The sequence below is a fragment of the Equus asinus genome, chromosome 14, assembly GCF_041296235.1.
Source record: "Equus asinus isolate D_3611 breed Donkey chromosome 14, EquAss-T2T_v2, whole genome shotgun sequence".
NCBI classification, from domain to species: Eukaryota; Metazoa; Chordata; class Mammalia; order Perissodactyla; family Equidae; genus Equus; species Equus asinus.
The window spans coordinates 11833545-11858988 of NC_091803.1; the positions used below are offsets into that span (position 1 = coordinate 11833545).

General features: G+C 46.1%; 1 long non-coding RNA gene across 6 annotated transcripts in view; it reads right to left on the reverse strand.

The window, feature by feature from the left end:
• LOC123276936 (uncharacterized) overlaps positions 1 to 25444 on the reverse strand; it is a 163201-nt gene that overhangs the window by 108145 nt on the left and 29612 nt on the right. For all 6 annotated transcript variants that reach the window (XR_011494125.1, XR_011494126.1, XR_011494122.1 and 3 more), the window contains exon 7: positions 24871 to 25140. This is a non-coding gene — a long non-coding RNA (uncharacterized lncRNA). The remainder of the gene's footprint in view (positions 1 to 24870; positions 25141 to 25444) is intronic.

Below are 25444 nucleotides of genomic sequence, written 5' to 3' on the forward strand. Positions count from 1 at the left end.
ATGTTTCGGTCACTGATGGACCACATATATGACAGTGGTCCCATACGGGTAGCACCACATAGCCTAGGTGTGTAGTAGGCTCTCCCACTTAGGTTTGTGTAAGTACACTGTGTGATGTTCACACAACAGTGAAAGTGCCTAATGATGCATTTCTCTAAACATTTCCCTTTCATTAAGTGAGGTACGCCTGCACTGATTTTAGTCTTGTGAGTGTTGAATAATGAATTACTCATTTCAATTATTTGAGTCAGCCCCACTGGCTGAAGATGGTAAAGGCTGACTGAAGCAAAAAACTAAAATTTGTTATTCAACATTCACAAAACCAAATGAGTACAGAAGAACTTTAAGTTCCATATCAGGGTTCATGTAAGGCAAAAACTTTCTAAAGGAAAGATGGATTTGAGGACATATATGATTCTGAGTGTAAATGTCTGGGTACAAGCAAAAATTCCAGGGAGCATTTCAGACTTTCGAGGCAGTGGAATTGGTGAAACCAAAGTCAAGCTCTCCAAACAGTAAAGGGGGCCCAGGTAATATCTGGAGTACAGGTGGAACAGGCAGAAAATTTCATTAATGTAATTGTATGATTTCATGAACGGACAGAGTTGGAAAATAGGATGGCAGGGTAGGGCAGAGGGACCTGGAGGGCCCAGGATGCATGGAGAGATCAGCTGGGCTGGTGGGGGGAAGGGGCCATGGGCACACCCTCTTCATGTCCCCTCCCCCACCCTCTGAAACCCTTTGTGACTCTTCAGTGCTCTGTGATGCAGGCCTGGGATTATAGGCAAGTGCGGACACTCTCAGAGCTCAGTTGCCTCAGGCAGCCTTGCGATTCAGAAAATGGAGTTCAGTCAATGGAATGTTCTCTCATTTCTGAATAGCCATATTGAGTTGTTTTTGAGCATCTGCTCAACATTCTTAGATAGTGACTATAACCTCACCATCGTGTGTGGGTTGTGGTTGCTTCTTCTGTTCCTGTGCTTCCTGGTGGGGATTCCATCTTTACCAACCTTCTGGAAAACCAAAATCTACCAAAAGGTAAGGATCCCTGGGCAAGCCACCAACAGGCATTTTTTATTGTTGTTTCCATTTCTAGTCCCACATTTTTAAATGAGTTGGTCCAGAGAGACTCCTAAGATGGCAAGTCTGAATAGAGGATAGAACATCATCCTTCTAGGGGAATAGGCCAGGCAGGACTAGGGGTTCAGCTGGGACTGTTTCCCATTTAAAACTCACAGACCATCTGGGTGTGGTGGAGGATTCCCGGATAAAATCCCATCAGTGATTTCACGGCCCTGCATTAGGTTATTTAGAGAGTTTGGGATCTGTGTAGGAGAACACTGTTCCCAGCACTGGATCATGAGTCACATTTCCATGACGGGCGTCATTCGACCAAACCGTCCTTTGTATTGGGCAGATCAGGAGAGCAGGGCTGAGCCTCTGAGCAGACACTGGAGTGTGAGCTCTGTTCCAGGATACAGGGTCCCATCTGAGGAAGCACAGATGTGACTGTGGGCCTCAGAGTCTATGCCCTCCTTGAGCAGAGGACTTCTGACTGAGAATATCAAGTGTGGACTCTAGCCAAAAATCCTCCTTCGAGTTTTTCAAAGAAGGAAAAATTGAAAGTATCTTATCACCTTTAGAAATTCAGAAAGGGAAAGAACACAAAGTGCTAGTAATAAAAATAGAGAGTGACATTAATCTTGGATGAATATCTGAGTTTCCTAGAGAGAGGAGCAAGCCAACTAAGTCCTCGCTCCTCATTCTTTTCTTTTTGTTCTCAGCGTCAGGGCAGAGCCAAGAGGAGAAGAAAAGGTGGAACATCAAGTGGTAAGGTTCCACCTATCCCACCTGAGCTCTCCAAGGGTGACCCATCCTGTCCTCTCCATGAGGTCCCAGGTCCATGGTCTCTGAGGATGTCAGCCGCTAGATAGAGTCCCTCTCAGAAAATAGAGGCCTCAGAGGAAAGGTTCATGGGAAGGTAGTCAGAACCCGAGACATTTCTCAGATTCCTGCTCTGCCCAGCTCTGGGCATGAAGCAGTGATGGGCCTGGACAATGGGTGTTGCCCAGTGGGTTGCCGTGGGAGACGCCAAGAGTCAGAACTTCTGTCATCTGACCTTGTGAAACTACGTTGACTTCCTGGATGATCAGACTCCTCTTTGAGGTAACCATTGACCTATGTTCCTCACATGGTGGTTTTGAACATCCCATGGGATAATGTATGTGACAGTACTTTATAAATGAAGCAACAAACACATGTGAACCTTATTAATATTATCATTGACCGTTTGACCACATCTACTGATTCTTGGGGCTTTCAGAGTTAATATCCCGTTAATATCCCAAGGGTCTCCCATAAAGGGACTCCTGTGTAACACCTATGCTTCTACCTTTATTACATGTAATTCGCTCTTCTGGTTTCCCAGGTTGGAGAAACTACCAGAGGGAAACGGAGGAGAAAAGGAGGCTAATTTCTATTCTGAAAAGGTGACTAGTCTTTTCTTTCCTGATCCCTCTTTGACATGTTCTCTGCAATTCCAGGGATTCAGTACAGCCTGCAGTAGTCATGGGAGGGGTTTGCCATAGGAACGGGTATGTGAATGAAGGCCTTGGGGTGAGGGCTGCTGGGTGTATGGTGAAGTCATAGATGTGGGGCATTGTGAAGGGGCAGCAGGCTTCAGGTGGCCCCTCCCCTGACAGGCCAGCAGGTCCTCCTTTCCTTGTTCTGCTCCTGGCTACAGTTTTCTAATTCCTGTCTCCCGCAGGCCCCTAGGCCGGCCTCTCGATCCCACCCGCATTCGTCAACTATTATGCCCAGACCCCTCCTGTGAGGTGTGTAATAGCACAACTGCTGACATCAATCGGCTGCTGTTCCTGGAGGACCTGGAAGATGATACTGCCTCTGTGTCCTCTATGGCTTCCATAGCTTCTGGGACTGAGTCATCATTCACTCTGTCCTCTGCCTTCTCAGAAGTCCCTCCAGGAGACCTAACACCATCCCCTCCACCTGACCCTTCCCCACCGCTCCCCTCCGTTCTCTCACCTAACCCAATGACACCCTTAGCTGACTTTCTTTCACCCTCACCACCGGGTCACTCTATGCCACCAGAGCCTATTCCTCCCTTGGAGTCCAAATTCCCAGCAGACCATTCCCCACCCCAACCCCTTGCCCTTCCCCCTCTCCCACCACATGACACCCAGGCAATGGATCCTATTCTCCAACCAGAGGCCACTCTGTCTCTGAATACGATCTTCTCTCTTGACCGCACCCTTTCCCAAGATATTAACCCCTTACCAAATTTGTCCCAGATAATGAATCCCAATGACTCACTGGCTTGTCATCACGGACCACCAAGCCTGTCTGTCTCACCACCGACAGACCACCCTTTAACTGTGACTCAATCTAAATCGGTTTCCATCTTATTGAAGTCTGTTCCAGAGAACTCATCTCCAGATAGCCCTGGTGGGTTGTCCACTTATGTCCCAACAATCAGAGGCACTGACCATTCAAGCCTGTCAATTTCAGACTTATCCTGGTGGCAAGCTTGTGCCAAAGACTTGTTCTTAGCACCTTCCACCTTGGCACCACGTGATTTTAATCGAGAGTTTCTTGCCCTCCATTCTCCAGAGTCCTCTCTGGAGAGACACCCTACAGCTAACCTTATAGAGCCTGGTAACCTCTCATTTCTCAGCCCTCATGTCCTGGCACTCCTGGAGAGACAAGTCCAAAAGAGGAGTGATTTCCTGATGTGGAAGGAAAAGGAGAAGGAGAAGGGTTCTTTTCCAAAAAAACTTAGGCCAGGCCACCAACTAAATCCTTCGGGGAAAATGTCAGAGTCAAATGCTGATGAGTGTGACTCAGCATTCTCCCTTCCTTTCTGGAGCAGTGCAGGCAAACCAAAGGAGCTGCACATGCATGAGCAGCCCCCATATCCTAAAATCTTGGAGGACCATTTACAGGAAAAATGTATGCAGCTCTTCTGGGGTCTCCCATCTCTGCACAGCGAGTCCTTGCCCTCTGCTATCCGTGACTCAAGTGACTGCACCACAATCTTCCTTTTCAATACCATCTCAAATGCCTCCACGGGCCAAGAATCCCCAGTACCTCTCCATCGCCCACCTCCATCCTTGCCTGAGATCCAGCCCCAACCCTTGCCTCAAACCCTGCCCCAATCCCAGCCCCTACCTCTCACTCAGGTCAAGTCCCAGGCCCACCTTAAATCCCCACTCCCAATCCTACCATCTGGTCCTCTACCCCAGATAAGGATCTGTGGAGTGTGTTACCATAGACCCCAGGATGAATCAGAGTCTCTCACCTCATCTGAAATTCAACAACTGGAATGGAAAGTGTTGCAGAAGCAACAGGAAAGTTTGTGGGGTTCCCCCTCTGTAGTCCAAAGATCTCAGGAAGAATTTTGTTCTTCAGCTCCCAACTTTCCTTACCATCAGGCCTCCCAGGCCCATGCCTCCATCTCCACCCTTCCCGTAGAGTTTCCTCTCAGTGATGAGCTGAGGAAGAAACTGGAACATCACCTTCGAAAGAGGCTCATCCAACACCGGTGGGGCCTGCCCCGCAGGATCTGTGAGTGTCTGTCACTGATGATGCCTCCAAGAGATTTCTCAGAGATAGCTAAGTCAGAGAGCAATCGTGGACTCTCATGGATCTCGGTGAACAAAGATCTAAATTTTGGATTGAGCCAATCCAAAAGCTTCCATGAGAGGGGTTCAGAACTGCTTCAGGTAGAGAAGGAGATGGGGAAGGATCAGGGGCACAGCCCAGAGAACGGCCCAAAAGCTCATCTGTTGAGTGACCCAGAGAGCTCCTCAGATAAAGATCCGGCAGATGACTCTGAGAAAGACCTAAATAGTCACAAGGCAAGTCTGTCAGGGAAAACTTCAAGGGCCTTGGAGGAAAGTCTAGATCAGAAACAACTTGAAAATGTCCTGAAAGCACATTTGAGCAAGAAGTTTGAGGAAATCAGTGAGGCTCGGCTCCCTGGGACGGTGCGCAGTTCATGGCATGCTAGCAAGCAGACATTGCTGCTTTCTGACAAATCCCGCACCCAAATAATACAGAGGAGTTTGCCACCTTCAGTGGGTGGGGACTCCTCCCTGAATACCTTCCAGGAGCTTTGCTTCATTGATTCCAGTGCACAACAGATGATGGAAACCCATATTAAAAGTTTCCGTATGAGGATGGAGTGGGGCCTTCCCTGCAGGGTCCTTGAATCCATACAGGCGTTTAAATTGGAAGATGCTGCATCCCAGTCCTTGCCCTATTTCTACTGTCCCCCCTCAAATAACCCAACTTTGGAAGTCGACTCCAAATCCGAGGGCTTCGAGCCCCATAGAGGAAGCTCTAAATCTGTTCTTCAAGAAAAAGCGGAAACAACAAATTCAGCCCTGGTCCTGGATCGTCTTTGCCCTGCTACTTCACCTATGGGCAGGGAAGGACAAGGGGTGCCGAGACAATCACCCTCTGGTATCAAGCAAGAGATTGCAGAGGTTGTTCAGAGGAGTAAGGGTGCCAGGCAGACTCATCTGCCTGTCACATGTGGTATCACAGGCAAAGCGAGTCAGAAATTTACTCAGCTAGGCAACAGATGCCCCCCAGAGCTGCCTGCAAGGCAAGCTGGTGCCAAACATGAGACAAAAGATGAGAGAGTGAGTTCCAGTGATAGAAGAGAAGGGCGACAGGACAAAAAGATGAAGTCGGAACCCATTTCCGGGCACAACACGACCAGGGACATATTCAGGGCCAAGGAGCTCAACGCTGTGCAGTCAAAAACTGGTAATGTGTTGACAACCAGCAAGCCAGGAAGCTCCCAAATGATATGTGAGAATCACAGTAAAATAGAAATTACTGGGACCATTGAAAGCCCTGCACCAAAAAGACAAGTTCCCCAAGACCCAAAGTCATCGGATCTTAAGGAACATCTGTTTGGGGAATTAAAGTCGAAACTAGAGAAGAGGAATCAGAGCCAGGTCCAAGGCCAACACACTGACAGGGCCCCTGCCTCAGAGAGCTTGACTTACAAGGCCTCACTGACTCATGCCCACGGTGTCTCCAGTGGGGACATGGGAGCTTCCCAGGTGCTGCATGTCCATCTGGAGGACAGTGGGATCAGCAGGCAGCAGCGGAAGGAGCCTTGGGTCCCTAAGAAAGACCTAAAGAGGTCCGAGGATAAGAAATTCCCACCAGCTACAATGAGACTGAGCCCTCCGGGCCCCAAGAAAGAAGAGCTTGGTGGAGGGGATGCAGGGTTGGGGACATGCCAGCCTACAAGAAAGAGTTTCCCTACTCAGATCACAGCATCAGAGGAGACGCTTGGGAGCAAGTCTTCCCAGACCTCATCACAGAAGGCACAGCCTCCTCCTGAAAGTCTGTTCAGAAAAAAGATGAACCACATTTTTCAATGGCTTCGTCCTGGGACAAAAGGCAAAAAGCAAGAACATCCCCAGGAAAAGGGCCGCCCCATATCATCTGCACAGAGCAGAGGCCTGGTTAAAGGGAGAGCTGCCGTTACTGGGACCACCACGGCTCAGAAGACCAGGACGGTCCCTGGGAAGTTCCCAGTGGAGAAACTGGGGCAGCGGTGTGCAACAGAGGTCACCCGCCCTCAAGAGCCCCTTCCTTCCCTGAGGAAGTTTGTGAAAACTGAGCAGAAGGCAGAAGAGCAGGCCCAGGCAGAGCCCGTCCAGGGGCATCCTTCCAACTACAGGGCTCCCTCCTGTAAAGTGCCAAAGGCCAAGTCCTGCCACCAAGAAGTTGTCTTTGCTGGCCAGAATTATCCTACATGTTCTAGACGGATCAGAGACCAGAACAGACACCCTCAGAAAGTCGTGGCGCTTAAAGATCAGCTATTGGATCAGAAGCGTCCCTTATCTGTGCCCCGCAGGGAGCATGTGCCCCATCCAAGCTCCAGCTGCAGGCGTCAAGCCGGCCCAGGGGCCTCCAGCTGTTCTCACCACTGCTAAAGGCACTATGTTTAGGGATCCGTCTCTATGTCAACAGAAAACGCTTTTCCAGCGTTTCGAGAGCGGAAAATTTCCCACCGCAAAATAATTCCTTCTTGTGGAGAATATTAATTCTCCCCAATAAATGATTCTCTAATAATAGTGATGTCTTTTCTGCGTCCTGTGTTGGGGGCATGGGTTTCAGGTAACTCAGGGCTTGTGCTTAGGGAAAAGGAGGAGTGAGTTCAGCTCTTACTGATTGCTTCCTCTGGCTTCTGAAAGGTCACCAGTGCTCTGGAGCTCTTGTTGACAAAAGAGATATCACGTGCCCCCAAAAGCCCATTTCCTCCCTGATGAAGTTTGAGGAGGTGGGTTCTGCCTCCTGCCTCTTCGCTTAGCCTTAACGAAAGTGTAGAGCAGCCCACACCTTCCGCTCACTGAATGTTTTACATCCTTCAGAGAGTAGGGAAGACAGGTCTTCTCTATCCGAAGAGGGTCAAGAATAGGTATGCAGTTCATAAAACAACAATGAAGAGAAAACAGTGGCTTCATCATGATTTAGAGGTCAGTGACCAGAGGACCCCACAGGTGGGTGAACCCTGAATGGGATTTGGGGGGTGGGGGAGGGTATTGCTGCAGTGGATCCTGGGCTGGTGGGGGAGGGGCTAGGAACAGCACAGACACTCCTTAAGAATCTGTCATGTGAGTCATATTAAAGTGTTAGGGAAGAATACTTTAAACTTTACATTGAGGTTTCCCTACTGGAAAGGCACCTGGGGGAAGTGGTTCCCCTCTGTAGGTATTTCTTCAGACTGCCCAATGACATTTTGTTGCAGAGCAAAAGCATCACTCAGCTGCCAGTAGTAACAATGTTGACCAGGTAGCCACCTACCTCCCAGGATAAAATAAAGCTGAGAGTAAGGAAAAGATGACTTGGAGTAAGCGAGGAGGGAAGAAAAAATGAAGAGGGGAAAGAAGGACCTTGCTGGTAGAACAAAGCTTTATGCCTCATCATCCATATGGTGACCCTGTCCTGTTTCCTGTTCCCCCCGCCCCCTCCTCAATCTGATCCAGGCATCACCACCTTGAGGCTGATCCAGGCACTGCACAGCACACTGATGCCTTATTCCAAAAAGGCACTGGGCTGTTCTTTGAATACTAAACAATATCTGCAGGGAGGTCATGAGGCATGGCATCCCCCTCTTTGGGGAAGGTGATCTTGCTGCCTTCCTTCCATCTATGCTTAATAAGAATATACAAGATCTTGCCCTTAGTGTGTACAGTTCACCTGTCGGGATGGAAGTGCTGCCTCTGATATTCACGGCCTTGAATTGGTCTCCCCCAGAACACCTGCAGCTCATGAACCAGAGATGAGTCCCAGACTATGCACCAGGTTACAGATATATGGGGGTCTCACCATGGACTGCACACATACCCACCCTTACAATAGGGGTTGGGAGGAAAGGCAACTCCACTTAGACAGACTGGGACTCAAAAATTGGCTGAGTGTCAACTGGGGCAAAATTCAAAAAGCATTATGATGGTGAGCGTTAAATACATTAAGTTGTAGATGTCTAAGTAAAATAAAGATGGTTACAAGGGTGGAAAAATAAAATACCAATTTTGTTTTCTAAAAACAACATGATTTTAAAAATGGAAGGGAGGAGAAAAAGGGAAAAATAGAATAAAATGATTGTTCTGTAAGTAAAAAGAGGGGGTCAAGATATAGGTGACAAACGAAATAAGACTCCAAGTAAGGGAAAGGAATTTGAGGACATTAGAAAAGATACAAGTATAATGGTAACTATTGTAACAAAACCGCACACGCACGCAGGCACACTCTACACAAATGGGGTGAGTATCCCAGAGGGCACTGGAGGTAGTTTTCCCAGAAAGACTTGTGAACGCTAGGTGTTAAAACAAAAACCAAAAACAAAACCGGTGTCCACTACAGCCTCTCTCACTCCACACTTGTATCTTCTTGTCCAGAGTTATGCCATTGACCCCACAATGTCTGAAACTTGAGGTCAAAGAAAGAATGCAGATTCTGTGGAGGTCCTGGGAGGGGGATGGGGCCCAGGGCAGGAGACTTGAAGAGGTGAGGAGGCCACGGAGGGCTCTACCATCGATGTGGATAGACCAGCCAAAGACCAGCCTCTCAGTTTCTACATCATCTCATCTTAGGGTCCTTTCCTTCCATTCCAGTGTAGTTACTGCCACACTCCAGAGCTTATCACCAGGAACACTTCAGCCATCCAGATTATTACAGTCGGACATTCCACCCTTTGGCCTCGTCTCTCATTCTTCTGATTCACATGCCCCTTGTTAACTTTTCAACTCCAGGCCATTCATTTTTCCACTTACTCCTTGTCTGTCCGTCAAGCTCTTGTTTACATTTCCTCCCTCTCCGGGGTAGACTTGATGGTCTGTCAGGTAACCAACATTTAAAAAGCTCCGCTACTAATGGGCCCCATCCAATCCCTTTTAATCCTTCCTGTCTGGCAAAATCCCATCTCTCTGCCTTTCCCAGAAATGCCTTCCTATATCTAATTGATCACTATTGGATTAAATCTCACAATGGAGTCTACCGATGCCACAGTAAATTCAGCCCCAACACTAGCTGGAAATCACTCACTCATTCCACAAAGAATTATCCCATGCTTACTAACATGAGAACAAAACAAATGGAGCTTAGGTCGCTGTTTCCTTACTCCATTCTCTCTCCAGGGACACTCAAATTTATTTCAAATCTCCTTCACTTTCCTCAAATTTAGGCTGTCTCCATTTGCTCAGTAGATGTGCTGGACCACTGATCACAGAGGAACTAGAAGTCAGGAGACAGGAACTTTCCGTCAATAAAGCTTCACAAAAACCTTTTCCCGTTCCTCCTTTCCTTCTTTCCTGTTATATGAAAAGAGGTTTCCTTCCTAACCTCAATGATTACACTTCCTGAAATGTCCTTATTGAGAGAGCTGAACCCTCATCTTGACGGACTGAGCCCCCTTGCCAGGTATCCTCTCGTCCCCTCCCTCTCTTTAGGAGGCACCCAGCTTCTTTCATTATTTTAAGCTTCTATTACAGAAATGTTTAAACACGCACAAGAGCAGTGGAACTTCCCATGTACCCCTGACCCCACTTTCACTGTTATCATCTGGCACGTGTGATACGGCCCGTCTCCTACACTACGGTTAAGGGGCAAAAGCCCATGGGAACATCCTGCCGTCCGTCTCTCAGGTGTATGCTTTGTGCCCATGTCACAGCTCTCATGTTTCTTTGACATTTACTACCTGTGGAGCTCACTGACCCAAAACAGATGGACAGAGCCATGGGGAGGAAACGCACTGAGCTTTAGATGCTCTGGCCATCAGTTCTGCTCAGCCCTGTAGTCAAGCCTGAGAAGTCACTGAGTTAACTCCTCCCTCCACCCCACGCAGAAAGGAATCTTCCTAAGCAAATGCAGTGCACGGTGTTGCAGTCCCTCAGTCACACAGTGACTGCAGCACGTAGAGAGCACAGAAGGAGAAAACGGTACATGTGATAAGGACTTCACATCACCATGCAAGTGTTTTCAAAGATTTAGAAGAAAGTTTTTTTCCTGTAATACATTTAAAACAAGCTACTGTATGATGAGTTAAACACAGGAGATCAAACACTTTTTTATCTCCTCTCCTTCCCCAAAAGTAAAATATTACATGAAAAGATGCTCCACATCATTAGTCACCAGGGAAATGCAAATCAAAACCACTGTGAGATAGCACTTCACACACAGGATGGCTAGAATCAAAAAGTTAGATAATAGCAAGTGTTAGAAGGCCGAGAAACTGAAACCCTTCTACGCTGCTGGTGGGTATGAAAAATGGTGCAGCTGTTTTGGAAAACCGTCTGGCAGTTCCTCAAAAGTTAAACACAGAATTACCATATTACCTAGAAATTCCACTTCTAGCTAGACACTCAAGAGAAATGAAAACATACGTCCACACAAAAACTTGTACACAAATGTCCATAGCAGTATTATTCATAACGGTCAAAAGACGGAAACAACCTAAACGTCCATCAACTGACGAATGGGTAAATAAACTACGGTATATCCACACAATGTAATATTTTTTGGCAATAAAAAGTACTGATACATGCTACAATATGCACAAACCCTGACAACATTACGCACAAGTGAAAGAGGCCAGTCACAAAGAACCTCATATGATTCCATTCATACGAAATTGTCCAGAACAGGGAAATCTAGAGCGAGAGGAAGTAGACTAGTGGTCGCTTAGGGCTGGGGGGATGAGAGGACAGGGGCATGACAGCTAAAGGTTATGAAGTTTCTTTTTGAAGTCATGAAAATGCTTTAAAATTGACTGTGGTGATGGTTACCCATCTGTGAATATACTAAAAATCATGGAATTATACACTTTAAATGGGTAAGTTGTATAGTATGTGAACTCTATTTCAATAAAGCTGCTAAAACAAGTAAAGGATTTAAAAAGAATAAGGCCCTTGAGGATGACAAGAAGGGGAGAAGATATGACAAAAGATGTCAACACATTTTTTGAAGACGGAAATCCGGTGCAGGAGTGGTAACTGACTAGCAGAGCAGAGGAAGTGCCGGCAAACCAACTCACACCACAAAACCCCAGAAGACGGACGACCCAGTGGCACCAGATAAGGAAGAAATTAAGGGTTTCATGCTGTACACATGTTGAATATTTTGTTCTTTGCTTTGGTTTTTGTTTTATATTATGCATAATTTTTTTTAAAAAAATTTTGGGGGGGATGCTCTTTTCCAGTATTTTGTGAAACCCTGTTGGAATGTTAGCACACTTTAAATGTGCGAAGAGGATCCAGGGTTTCTTGCCTGGGACAGAACCTGCGACAACTGTTTTAAAGTCACCATTGCACACTTCTGGGGTTTGGGTACGCTAGTGATGGCAGCTGTGGGAATCAAAGCCAGAAATCTCAAAGGTTAGGCAAAATTTGGGACAACAGCCAACGGTCCATTTTTAAAATGTATTTATTTAAAGATAAACTTGTGGAAAAGTTGCATGGATGGTAAACAACCATATACCCTTTATCCAGGTGTACCCATTAGTATTTTGACCCATTTTCGATATCTCTCCACTTTGTCTCTGTCTCCGCTCCCTCCCTCCTCTTTCTCTATCAGCACACGCGCACACACACACACACACACACACACACACACACACACACGAATGTCCATGAATGTGCCATGTCCGCGCCCAGGATCCAAACCGGCGAAACGCTGGGCCACCAAAGCAGAGTGTGCAAACTTAACCACTCGACCATGGGGCCGGCCCCACCTGAAACTATTGTTGGTGGAGCTTATCTTGCTCAGACTTTAAAGGATGATTTTACAATCATCAGTCCTGGGGACCTTAGGGGCAGTCAGGACCAGACTTGCTATAAAAAAGCAATGCCAGAGAAGAAAAGATACATAGAGGGATTTGTCTGAACAGAGACCTTCTGCAGTCGAGGGAGGGTACATGAGAGGGGTGGGCTTGAAGTGTACCTTCCTTTTGGGTAGAGACGATGGTGAAGCTGTGGATGAGGGAGAAGACAGGGAAAGAAAGGAGCTGTCATTACTGGTAAACCCTCTCACATGGGAGGGAAAGGATTGGGTGTCTGCGGCCAAGATAGATTCATCAGACTCAGCGAGGGAATGTGGGCACGCAAAGGGAGGACATGACACAGGCCTTCATTCCAGCAGTTTAGCACTAAACAATGAAGCTGTAAAAGTTATAACTATTAAATGACTAGCTAGCGTGGGGGGAGATGAAATAAATATATATACACCATCAACAATAATGACATTATTGTTTAAAAAGGTACAGAGATGTCAATGGGAATTTTGGGGAAAAGATAGAAAGTAGATGGGGAAAAAATCATAAAACCTTTCATGGAAGAAGTAACCATAGGTGTGATTCAAACAAAATCTAAAGGTACTGTCAAATATGATTACAACTGTGCTCACTAGAAGTTATGCTAAAGAGAAGCCTAGTCCCTAAATCAAGATGAGTTTGACTCTGCAGGTCATGGTCCAGCACAATTGCTCTGTAAAATAATGGAAAAGTTTAAAATTTTGCTGGGAGGAGGGGATTTGGCAGAGAAAAAGAGGGAGCAGCAGGGTGAGACACCGTATGGGTGGAGGAGGCCAGATTTGAGAACCTTTAGAGGCTGACTAGCCTAAGAGGGATTCGGGGAAAAGAAGAACTACCAAACATTTTCAAGTTGTTTGCCCTGGGTCCACGGATGCGCCACGCCCTTGTGGCCCTCTTTCTCATGCTTTCTGTTGGTTGATACAGGCTACTCTGTTCTCTCATGCTTTTTGGTGATAGTGGATTCTTTTGAGGAGATAATGGGAGGTGGGGCTGCTGCTGAGTGTATTTCTGGTTTCATACAGGTAAAAACACATTATGTATGAGGGGAAGTTTTAGTTGAAGGCCGAGTAGATCTTGGGGATGTAAATCCCTGGGCACAGGACCGACTTTCAAAGATGACGTGGGGGTCCAAAAGGAGATCGCCAAGCAATAAAAGGCTCTTAGGTAATAGCTGGGTAACAGAATAAATAGAAAATTTCACCAAGGTGAAATATATGCTATGGTGAATATGTGGAGTTGGAAGGTAAGTTGGAAGTATCTAAAGGGCCTCAGAGGGGTGGACTGATTTGCTGGCCTGGATGGTGGGGGAAGGGTTGTGGGTTCATCACTTCTGTGTTTTCCCCTCCCCGACCTTCAAGGACCTTTGGTGTCTATGCTAAAGCTCTGTGATGCGGGCCTGGAACTCTAGTCTAGAATGTGCACTCTTAATGCCCAGCTGCCTGAGGTGGCAGTGCACTTCTGGTGATGCAGATCACCCTCTTTGTCTGAGGAATGTTAATGCACCATGGCTGAGCTCCAGCTTCAGTTCCTAGGTATTCCCATCCCTGCCTTCCTGTGTGGGGTGGGGCTCCTTCTTCTGTCACTCTGCTACCTAAAGAGGAGTCCATGTTTCCCAATATTTCGGACAGAGAGAGACATCAATCAGGTAAGTAAATCAGGTCCCTCAGAAATATCAAATCTTTCTTTTCAAATAGATGCATTCAATGCTATCAATTTCCCACTAAGTACTGCTTTTGCTATACCTTATAAATTTTACTAAGTTCTATTTTAATTTTCATTTTGTTTAAAATACTTTGAGACTTCTTCCTTGACCAATGTGTTTAGTAGCGTGTTGTTTAATCTCCAAACATTTTAGGATTTCCAGCTATCCTTCTGTAATTGATTCCTAGTTTAATTCCATTATGGTCTGAAAACATACTTTGTACAATCTCTATTTATTTTTGTTAAAGTGTGTTTTGTGGCCAAGAACGTGGTCTATCTTGGTGAATGTTCCATGAGAGTTTGAGAAGAATGTGTATTATCGGATGAAGTACTCTAAAAAATGTCAATTAGATCACGTTGACTGATGGTGCTGTTCAGGTCAACTGCATCTATACTGATTTTCTGCCTGCTGAATCTGTCCATTTCTGAGGGAGAGGGTGAAATCTCCAAACATAACAATGGATTCAACTATTTCTCTTTGCAGTTCTACCAGTTTTTGCCTCATATTTTGACACTATGTTGTTAGATGTATACATGTTGAGGACTGTGTGTCTTGTTGGAGCATGGACCCTTTATGGTTATGTAATACCCCTCTTTATCCCTGATAGTTTTCCTTGTTCTGAAGTCTGCTTTGTCTGAAATTAATATAGCTACTCCTGTTTTCTTTTGGTTAGTGTTAGCATGGTACATTTTTCTCTGTCTTTATTTGTAATCTATCTGTATCTTTATTTTTAAAGCGGGCATTTTGTATACAATATTTAATTGGGTGTTGTTTTTTTATGCACTGACAGTCTCTGTTTTTTAACTGGTGAATTTACACAATTTATATTTAGTGATTTTTTAAAAATACGGTAGGACTCATATCTACAATGTCTATAACTGTTTACTATTCATTATATCTATTCTTTTTTCTTCTCTTTTTCTGCGTTTTCTGGTTTTACATAAGCATTTTATATGATTCCATTTTCTCTCATCTCTTACTATATCAATTGTTCTTTAAAAAAAATTTCAGTGGTTGCTGTAGAGTTTGTAATATACATTTATAACTAATGTAAGTCCTCTGTATCAGTGTTTTCATTCCTTTCACTTATCCATATACTATAATCACCCAATACATTGTCACTATTATTATTAGCTCAATTGAGAATAAGAAAAAAAAAAGTTTCATTTTACCTTAATTTATTCCTTCTCTTCCTCTTTTTAATGAGGATCCAAGTTATCATTTTCCTTCTCCCTGAGGAACTTTTAAAAAATATTTATTGCAGAGCAGGTCTGCTGCTGATGAATTCCCTCAGTTTTTGTTTGTCTGAGAAAGGTTTTATTTCTCCTTCACTTTTGAATGATAATCTCACTAGATAGAAAATTCTAGGTGGGTGGTGTTTTTTCTTCTTTCAACACTTTAAATATTTCACTTCACTCTCTTCTTGCTTGCGTGGTTTATGATGAGAATCCCACAATTCTCATCCTTGTTCCTCTAGATGTAGGGTGTTTATTTTCCTCTGGATTCTTTCAAGATTTATCTTTTGGTTTCCTACAGTTTGAAGACGATATGTCCAAGTATAGACTTTTTTAGTATTTATCTTGTTGGGGTCTTTTCTGAGCTTCTACAATCTATGGTTAACCTGTCATTAATTTTGGAAAATCCTTGGCCATCATTACTTCAAATATTTTTCTACTCTGTTCTTTCTCTTTTCTCCTTCTGGTATGCCAATTACACATGCTACATATTTTGAAACTGTCTCACAGTTCTTGGATATTCTGGGCTTTAAAACTTTTTTTCTTTCTCTCTGTGCATTTCAGTTTGCAAAGTTTCTATTGACATATATTCAAACTCACATATTCCTTCCTTGGCCGTATGCAATCTACAGATGAGCCAATCACAGGCCTTCTCCATTTCTTGTAGTGTTTTTGGTTTCTAACATTCCCTTTTGATTCTTTCTTAGAATTTCCCTCTGTCTGTTGACATTCCTCATCTGTTCTTGTGTGCCATCTATTTTTTCCATCAGAGCCCTTAACATACTAATCATGGTTATTTTGGATTCTATGTGTGATAATTCCAAAACCTGTGTCAATGTGAATGTGGATCTGATGCTTGCTTTGTCTGTTTAGACTGTTTTTTCTTGCCTTTTAGGATGCCTTGTAATTTTTGGTTGAAAGCCAGACACGCTGTATTAGGAAATAGGAACTGAAATAAATAAACCTTTAGTGTGAAGTTTTATGCTCATCTGGCTAGGTGTTGGGCTGTGTTTAATATTTACCGTAGCTGTGCGTATCAGAGGCTTCCATTTCCTCTAGTGTCCTTGTTTTTGTGTTTCTTGTGTCTTTAGGTTCCCCTAAATCTCCTCCTTAAACAGAGCCCATGCCTTGCAACTCTTTCAGCTATGATCCCATCACTATACTGCAGCCCTGGGGACGCGGTGGGAAGGTGTTAAGGGAGGGGATATAATTAAATCTTTTAGTGGGCCTGTGTCCCTGGGTTGTGACGTTCACAAGTGTTTCTAAGCTTTTTTTTTCTTTTCTTTCAACTCTTTAGATGAGACGGGAAGGCTACAGGGGGCTGCAGTTGGGTAACTGCCCTTCACCCACGTGGGATAAGGCTTGGTAGTCTTTTCCCCTGCTGAGGAGGCTTCTATTACGGAGCACATTCGGGATATTTCAAAATCCTTTCAAAATGGTAACCTTTCTCCCCCACCCTCCCGTGCCAGAAACATCAGAGTTTCTTCATGGTTCTTCACTGTGAGAACTTAGTAGGGTTCCTGGAAGTAAAACTCACGAGTAGGTGGGGCCTCCCCTTAAACGGTCCTCCAGGAGTTTCTCACTTTCATGCTAGCCCACATGCATCCTCAGCAGTTTGTCAGTGTCTTTTACGTGTTTCTACCAGTTTATGGCTCTAGTGGCTTCTGCTCCAGGTAAGCTGATCTTAACTGTGATTCTCTGCATTCACCCTCTCTGAAGATTTTGGGTAGTAGTTTGCCCTGCAACCTCAATTCTCTGGTGACTTCAAGAAAAGCCACTGATTTTCAGTTTGCTCAGCTTTTGCTTCTCCTAAGGACCGTAGTAAAGACTCCCACGCTCTTTAAGTGTTGGAGCTGGAACCAAAAGTCACTCCTCAAAGAATAATTCTTTATTTTCCTGTTCCCTTTCTCACATTTTTAAATGAGTTTGGCTGGGCCAGAGAGACACCTAAAATGGGAAGTCTGAGGAGAGGACACACCATTGCTCTCTTAGGGGAAGAGAACAGGCAGAACTAGGGCTTCAGGGAGGACCAAGGATTCCATTTAAAGCTCACAGACTGTCTGGGTGTGCTGGTAGGTTCCCAAATAAAATCCCAAACAGTGATTCTGTAGTCCTTGATTCAGTTATTTAGCAGTTCAGATCTGTGTAGGAGAACACCGTTCCCAGCACTTGATCATGAGTCATCTTGCCATGTCAGGCGCCACTTGCCAAGCCTTCCTTCGTGTTGGGCAGATCAGGAGAACAGAGCTGAGTCTCTGAGCAGATGCTGGAGCAAGAGCTCTGTCCCAGGATACAGGGGCCTATCTGAGGAAGCACAGATGTGACTGTGGGCCTCAGAGTCTATGCCCTCCTTGAGCAGAGGACTTCTGACTGAGAATATCAAGTGTGGACCTCATAGCCAAAAATCCTCCTTCGAGGTTTTCAAAGAAGGAAAAACTGAAAGAATTTTATCACCTTTAAAAATTAATAAAAGGAACGCAAAATTATAGGAATTAAAATAGAGAGTCATATTATTCTTGGATAACAAATATCTGACTTTCCCAAACAGAGAAGTGAGACCAATGAGTCCCAGCCCCTCATTCTTTTCTTATTGTTCTCAGTGTCAGGACAGAGCCAAGAGGAGAAGAAAAGGTGGAACACCAAGTGGTAAGGTTCTACCTATCCCACCTGAGCTCTCCAAGGGTGACCCTTCCTGTCTTTTCCATGAGGTCCCAGGTCCATGGTCTCTGAGGATGTCAGTCACTAGATACAGTCCCTCTCAGAAAACAGAGCCCTCAGAGGAGAGGCTCATGGGAAAGCAGTCAGAACCTGAAACATTTCTCAGATTCCTGCTCTGCCCAGCTCTGGGCATGAAGCAGTGATGGACCTGGGCAATGGGCGTTGCCCAATAAGTGGCCATATGAGATGTCAAGAGTCAGAACTTCTGTCTCCTGACCTTGTGAAAGTACTTTGACTTCCTGGATGATCAGATTCTTCCTTGGAGTAACCAGTGACCTATGTTCCTCACATGGTGTTTTTGAGCCTCACATGGGATGACATACATATATGAATGAAAGCCCTTTGTGAATGATAAAGCAACATACATACGTGAGCTTTATTATTATCATTAACCGTGCGATCTTGAATCCTAATTCTTGGAGCTCTCCAAGTCCAATCTACCAAGGGTACCATAAAGGACATTCTACTCTGCCTCCTAAAAGATCTCTTTGCTTCTGTCTTCATCACTTTTCTGGTTTCCCAGGTGGGAGAGCTTGCCAGAGCGAAGCAGAGGAGGCAAGGAAGGTGCTTTCTCTGCTGCAAAGGTGACTAAACACAATCCTTCTTTCCTGTATCCTGCTTCTTAGTAGGGTCTAAGAATTTCTAGGGCCTCAGTGAAACGTGAGATTGCTAAGGGAGGGAAAATCCTCAGATTTTGAAATCCAGATTGTGAAAGTCTTGGGGAGAAGGAAACAACATAGATTGTGAGCTCAAGGAAGTGGGGGGATGTGAAAGGACAGTATGCAATGGGTGCCCCTACCTCTGTCAGACCTGCCAGGGCCCCATATATTTGTTCTGGTCCTGGCTGCAGCTGTGTATATCCTGTCTCCTTCAGTCCCCGGGGCCAGCATCGCGATACCATCTGCTTTCGTCAACTGCTATGTCCAGACCCCTCCTGGGAGGTGTGTAATAGCACAACTGCTGACATCAATCGGCTGCTGTTCCTGGAGGACCTGGAAGATGATACTGCCTCTGTGTCCTCTATGGCTTCCATAGCTTCTGGGACTGAGTCATCATTTACTCTGTCCTCCGCCTTCTCAGAAGTCCCTCCAGGAGACCTAACACCATCCCCACCACCTGACCCATCCCCACCGCCCCCCTCTGTTCTCTCACCTAACCCAATGACACCCTTAGCTGACTTTCTTTCACCCTCACCACCGGGTCACTCTATGCCACCAGAGCCTTTTCCTCCCTTGGAGTCCAAATTCCCAGCAGACCATTCCCCACCCCAACCCCTTGCCCTTCCCCCTCTCCCACCACATGACACCCAGGCAATGGATCCTATTCTCCAACCAGAGGCCACTCTGTCTCTGAATACGATCTTCTCTCTTGACCGCACCCTTTCCCAAGATATTAACGCCTTACCAAATTTGTCCCAGATAATGAATCCACTAGCTTGATTCACTAGCTTGTCATCACGGACCACCAAGCCTGTCTGTCTCACCACCGACAGACCACCCTTTAACTGTGACTCAGTCTAAATCGGTTTCCATCTTATTGAAGTCTCTTCCAGAGAACTCATCTCCAGATAGCCCTGGTGGGTTGTCCACTTATGTCCCAACAGTCAGAGGCACTGACCATTCAAGTCTGTCAATTTCAGAATTCTCTTGTTGTCAGGCTCCTGCCAGGAACATGTTCCTCCCCACATTATCACACTCTGATTTTCAACGAGAGCAAGTTTCCCTCTGTCTACTAGAGACCTGTCTCTGGGGAGACTCTGCTACCAATCACATGGAGGCCAGCAGCCATTCTTTCCTTGGCCTTAACGGTCAGGCATTCTTGGCAAGACAAATAAAAAAGAGAATGGATTTCCAGATTTTAGAGAAGAAAGAAAAGGAGGAAGGACTATTTTCAAAACAAATGTGCTCAGAAAACCAACGGATGTCTTCAGGGAATTCATTGCAGCCACTTGACGTACAAGACACCACAGCCCCCAAAACTGGCTGGGACATCACAGGCAAACCAGAGCAGCTGAGCATTCGTCAACAGCTACTGTATGTCAAGACTTTGGGAGAAAACTTGCAGCAGAAATATACCCAGCTCTTTTGGGGTCTTCCCTCTCTGCACAGTGAGTCCCTGGTGGCCACTCTCCTGGTTTCTAGTAGTAGTGCCCCACTAGGGTCTCATTTTGTCTTATTCAATGGAATCTGTAATGCTTCTGCAGTCAAGATGTGGGATCCAGAATCTCCACCACTTCCCCATTCTCACCCTCCTCCCCTCTCCGACGTACATCCGCAACCCTTCTCTCAGACCAACCCCCAATCCCAGCCCCCACCTTTCACTCAGGTCCAGCCCCATGCCCACCTTCAATCCCCACTCTCAATCCTACCATCTTCTTCTCCATCCCAGATTAGGGACCATGGAGTGTCTTTCCATAGATCCCAGATTGAGTCAGACTCTCATATCTCAACTGAAAATCAACACCTGAAATGGCATATGTTGCAGAAGCAACAAGAAAGTTTGTGCGGTTTAGTCCCTGCATTCCAAAAATCTCAAGAAGCCACTTGTCCTCAAGCTCTCACCCCTCCTTTGGTCAGCCAGTCCTCCCATGCCTATGTACCAGTCTCTGTCCTTCCTGGCCATTTTCATATCACCAGTGAACCCCAGCATAAAATGGAGCTCCACATTCCAAGGAGGCTATTCTCACACTGCTGCCTCCATGCCAGTAGGAATCTAGAGTCTCTGTGTAAAATGTACAGAAACATCTCAGCAAAAAGGCAGACACACTCACTCACAGCTCCGTCAGCTTCAGGGCCAGAGTAGCAAGGATCTAGCAGAGACTGAATTGAGTTTCCCAGGAAGCTTCCATGAGACGATCTCAACAAAGTTTCAACTAAGGCAGGACATGAAGAGGAATCTTGGACATATCCTAGAGAAGAGCCCAGAAGATAGTCCTCCAAGGGTCTCAGAATGCTACCTACTAAAGAGTCTGAGGGCTGCCTCAGAGACAAAAAGTAGCTGTGTGTGTCACTCAAGGAATTACTCAGGGAATCAACTCTTAAATGTCTCAAGGAAGGACACAGACCAGAATGAAATGAAAACCATTCTTAGATTACATGTAAGCCAGTAGTTTTGGCAGATCACTGTGGGGAGGATCCCCCTTGGGGTGTGTCATTCATGGCTGGCTGAGGACAACCCATCCCCTCCTTCTGGGAGTTCCCAGAACAATATGGAAAACAGAAATTTGAAAAACGTAACAGTAGGTGGGGTCCACCCCCAGATGACCACTCCAGAGCTTTCTTTTCTGGATCCCAACACCCGACGGGTGCTAGAAGCCCATATTATAAGGTTTCACGTGAGTCAGAGGTGGGGCCTACCCCTCAAAGTTCTTGAATCCATAAAATCCTATAAGTTGAGAGAAGCCAAAACATGGCCTCTTCCCCAATTTGACTTTCTCTCCTCAGCCACCTATATTTCTGGGGTGGATTCCAAAAGCTGAGGTTTCCAAGCCCCTTGAGGGAAGCTCTAAAAGTTTTCAGGGAAATAAGGTGAAAACAACGAATTCAGTCCCCATCCTGGATCTTCCACTCCCTGCTACCTCATCTGTGGGCAACGAAGGACAGGGGGCCCTAAAACCATCCCACTCTGATATCGACCAGGAGCTTGCCAAGGACATCCAGGCAATCCAGCATGGCAGACAGACTTCAGAGATCCTCACACACAGCTTTATAGACAAAGTGAGTCAGAGTAAGACTGCACTAGACAATAACAGATGCAGCCGAGAGGTGCCCACAAGGCAAGCTGGGGCTGGACATGTGCCAAGGGATGAGAATGTGAGTTCCAGTGATAGAGAGGACATGATTCAGGGCCAAAAGATGGTGGAGAAGAATTGAAAACATTTTTCCACGTCCACCATGAACTTCAGGGAGATATTCAAGGCTGAGGAGCTGTGCGTTCTTACATCACAATCTTGTGACATCTTGACAACCAACAACTTGGGAAGCTCCCAAATGGTAAATATCAATGTGAGCAAAGTAGAAACTACCCTGACCAGTGAATGTCCCTCACCAAAAATACCAGTTCCCCAAGATTCCAAGCCATCAGACATTAAAAAACAGCTCCTTACCGAGTTGAAGTTGGAATTGAAGAGCAAGGAACATAGCCAGCCTAAAGGCTCTCCCGCTGACATATCCCTTACTTCAGATAGCTTGCCTTCCGACTCCTCACTGACTCAGTCCCAGAGCGTCTCCAGTGGGGACATGGGAGTTTCCCAGGTACTGCAAGTCCACTTGGAGGACAATGGGGATTGGTGGGAACCCTGGGCCTCTAAGCATGTCTCATGGAAACGCCAGGATAGGAATTTCCCACCAGCTGCAAAGACAGTGTGACCTCTGGACTCCAGAGCAGGAGAATGTGGAAGCGAGGATTCAGGAGTTGGGACGTCTAAAGCCAGAAAGAAGAGCCACTCTATTGAGGACAGAGAATTAGAGGGCACTTCCCCGTATCTGTCACAGAATGAACAGTTTCCTCCTGAAAGTTACTTCAGAAAAAAAATGAGGCAGTTTTTTCAGTGGATTAATTCCAAGAAAAAAATCACAGGGCAGGAAAGTCCCCAGCAAAAAGCCAAGTTCACGTCAACCTTTGCACCGCTCCGAGACCCAGCTCAAAGTGCAGCTCTCGTGAGCTGTGGGCCTCCTGAAGCTCATGAGCTCATGGCAGCCATCGGGAAGATCCTAGAGGAGAAACTGGCATGGAGATACGCACCTGAGGCTGCAGAGTTAAGTCAGCAGAAGGGGGAACTGCAGGCCCAGGTAGAGCCTGACGAGGGACATCCCTCCAACTACGGGGCTCTCTCTGACCCACAGCCAGGGGAATGGGCAAGGACCACATCCTGCAGCCAAGATGCTGTCCCTCCTGACAAGAGTTTTCGTACAAGGGTTAGACAGAAAAGAGACAGGATCAGACAGCCCTGGAAAGTTGTGGCCTTCAAGGACCAGCATTTATGCCAGAGTCAACCCCCTTCCCCACCCTACAGGGAGTCTGTGCCCCATCCAAGACCCACCTGCATGCATGATGTATCCCACGTCCCTCCGGCCACCCTCACCTCTAATGAAAGCACTGTGTTCAGAGATCTGACTCTTCTATTCAAACAGGAAATGCTTCTCCAACACTTCCAGGGAGGAAAAATGTCCCCAAAGAAATCATTCAGTCCTTGTGGAGAAAGCATTGCCGTTTTCACGAGAACACATCCTCTGATGAGAACCATAGTTAGCACAACCAAGGATACTGATCATCCTCAATAAATGTTTCTGCCAAGAGAGAGTAGTGTTCTCTGTGTGGTGCTTTGGGGGAGTGGGTTTGGGGTTCCCAGCACTTATGCTCAGGGAAAGGAAGGAGGGAAGTCAGCTCTGACTGATCTCCTCTTTTGGTTTCTGCAAGATGACTAGTCCCTTGTAGAGGGCCTGACAGTGGCTTTCTCAGTTTTATCTTGGGTCCTGTATTTGACCTTACTCAGATGTCCTGTACTTAAAACACTTTACTTTTTCATAAAAAGTACAAAAAGTTTACTCTAAAAACTTCCAGGCCTTTTCAAAATGAGAAAAACCCTTCAAGTTCAGAATTTGGCTCAACTTGTCTTTCCATCTGCTCCCTCACTATCCTGAACTATACACAGCTGCAGGGTGGGATGCGTTCCTCTAGAAGGATACAGCCAGAATTTCCCCTTGTTGCCTCAGAAAGTTTTGGAATTGGAAGTGTGGGGGTGTTTAGGCCCTGAGGTGAGTGGCAGGGGGAAATGTTGCTCTTGGATCTCTTGGTGAGAAATGAATGTCACCTGCTCCTAAGAGCCTTTCTCTCCCTCAGGAGGTCTGGGTGGTGGGCCGCATCCCCACGCCTCAGCTGACCCTAACGAAAATGGGGGGCAGTTCACCCTTGCCCTTCCTCTACCCTTCCTGGAGCAGACGGGAGGAGAGACCCTGCAGCTCTGAAAAGGACCAGAGCTATGAATCTTTTCCTGAAAACGGTAACTTACCTTCATTTAGAAAAAGTTGCTGATTCCTGAGTATCTCACAGGTGAGCAGTCAGTTCAGGTGTGTGTATGGATGGGTTTTGCGATTGTGGACACTAGAGTGGCCAGGGCAGGGTCCAGGAACTGGGTGGGTCCCGCCGAAGAATCTGTTATATGTGGGGTGGTAAGCTGTCTGGAAGGCACATTCTGAGCTCAACAATGAGGTCTCCCTGCATGTGAGGACACCTCAAGGAATGGGAAGAGCCGCTCCCGAGGGAAACTTCCTCAGGATGCCCAGCTTGGTAGAATTATTGCAAGACCAAGAGATCACCTGGCTATCATTTGTAGGAATGGTCATCGGGCAGCCACCCAGAACTTGGGGCAAAAGGAGACAACAAGTAGGGAAAAAGGAATGGTGGAGTGAGTGAAAAAGCAAGGAAAAGATGAGGAAAGGAAGAATGACCTCATCATCACTCCTCATGGTCCCTGAGGGTCACTTTGAGCTCAAAATGTCCCTTCCAGACAGATTAACACCCCACATCCTGGCCATCCACTCCACCCAGCACTACCTTACCTAGGCCTCACCTCCTGGAGACTAATCAGGGCTGGGGGGAGCACAATGATACCACTGCAGCTAAGAGAACTTGGGATAGTCTTCGAGACTAAAGACAGTATCTCCAGGAATGTTGTCAAGGAGGTTGTCCTCTCATTTGGTGCCTGCCTTCCCATCCATGCTACATCTTACACCAAGGTTACAGTAATTTAGGGGTGTGTTAGTTACTATATAACAAATACCCCAAAAGTTAGTGGCTTAAAAAAACAAATATTTATTAATTCATAGTTTCTGTTGGTGAGGAATCTAGGCAAGGCCTACCTGGGTTCTCTGCTCCAAGGTCTCTCACAAGGCTGCAATTAAGGTGGCAGCTGGGGCTGGGGTCTCAGCTGAAGGCTTGACTGGGGAAATACACACTTCTTTGCTCACTTCTATAGTTGCTGGCTGGATGCAGTTCCTCAAGGCCTGTTGGACTGAGAGCCTCAATACCTGGATGGCTGTTGGCTGGAGTTGGCTGGAGGCAACCTTCAGTTCCTTGTCACGTAGGCCTCTCCAACATGGCAGCTTGCTTCATCAAAGCCAGGAGAGAGTCTGCTAGCAAGACAGAAGTCACAATCTTGGAAACTAATGAGGGAAATGATATCCCATCACCTTTCCCTTATTCTATTAGTCAGAAGCAAATCACGAGGTCCAGCTTACACTCAAGGGGAGCAGTTTATACAAGGGTGCGACTAGCAAAAGAAGGGATCTTTGGAACCTTCTTAGAACTCTTCCTAACACAAGGGTTTCTTCTTGGACATCCCACTGAGTTCACTGAAGCAAAAGTGACCAAAGGGACCAAGTGGATCCTTGTGCTCATCCATATCCACGTCATCAAAGTTAAAGCTGTTTAATG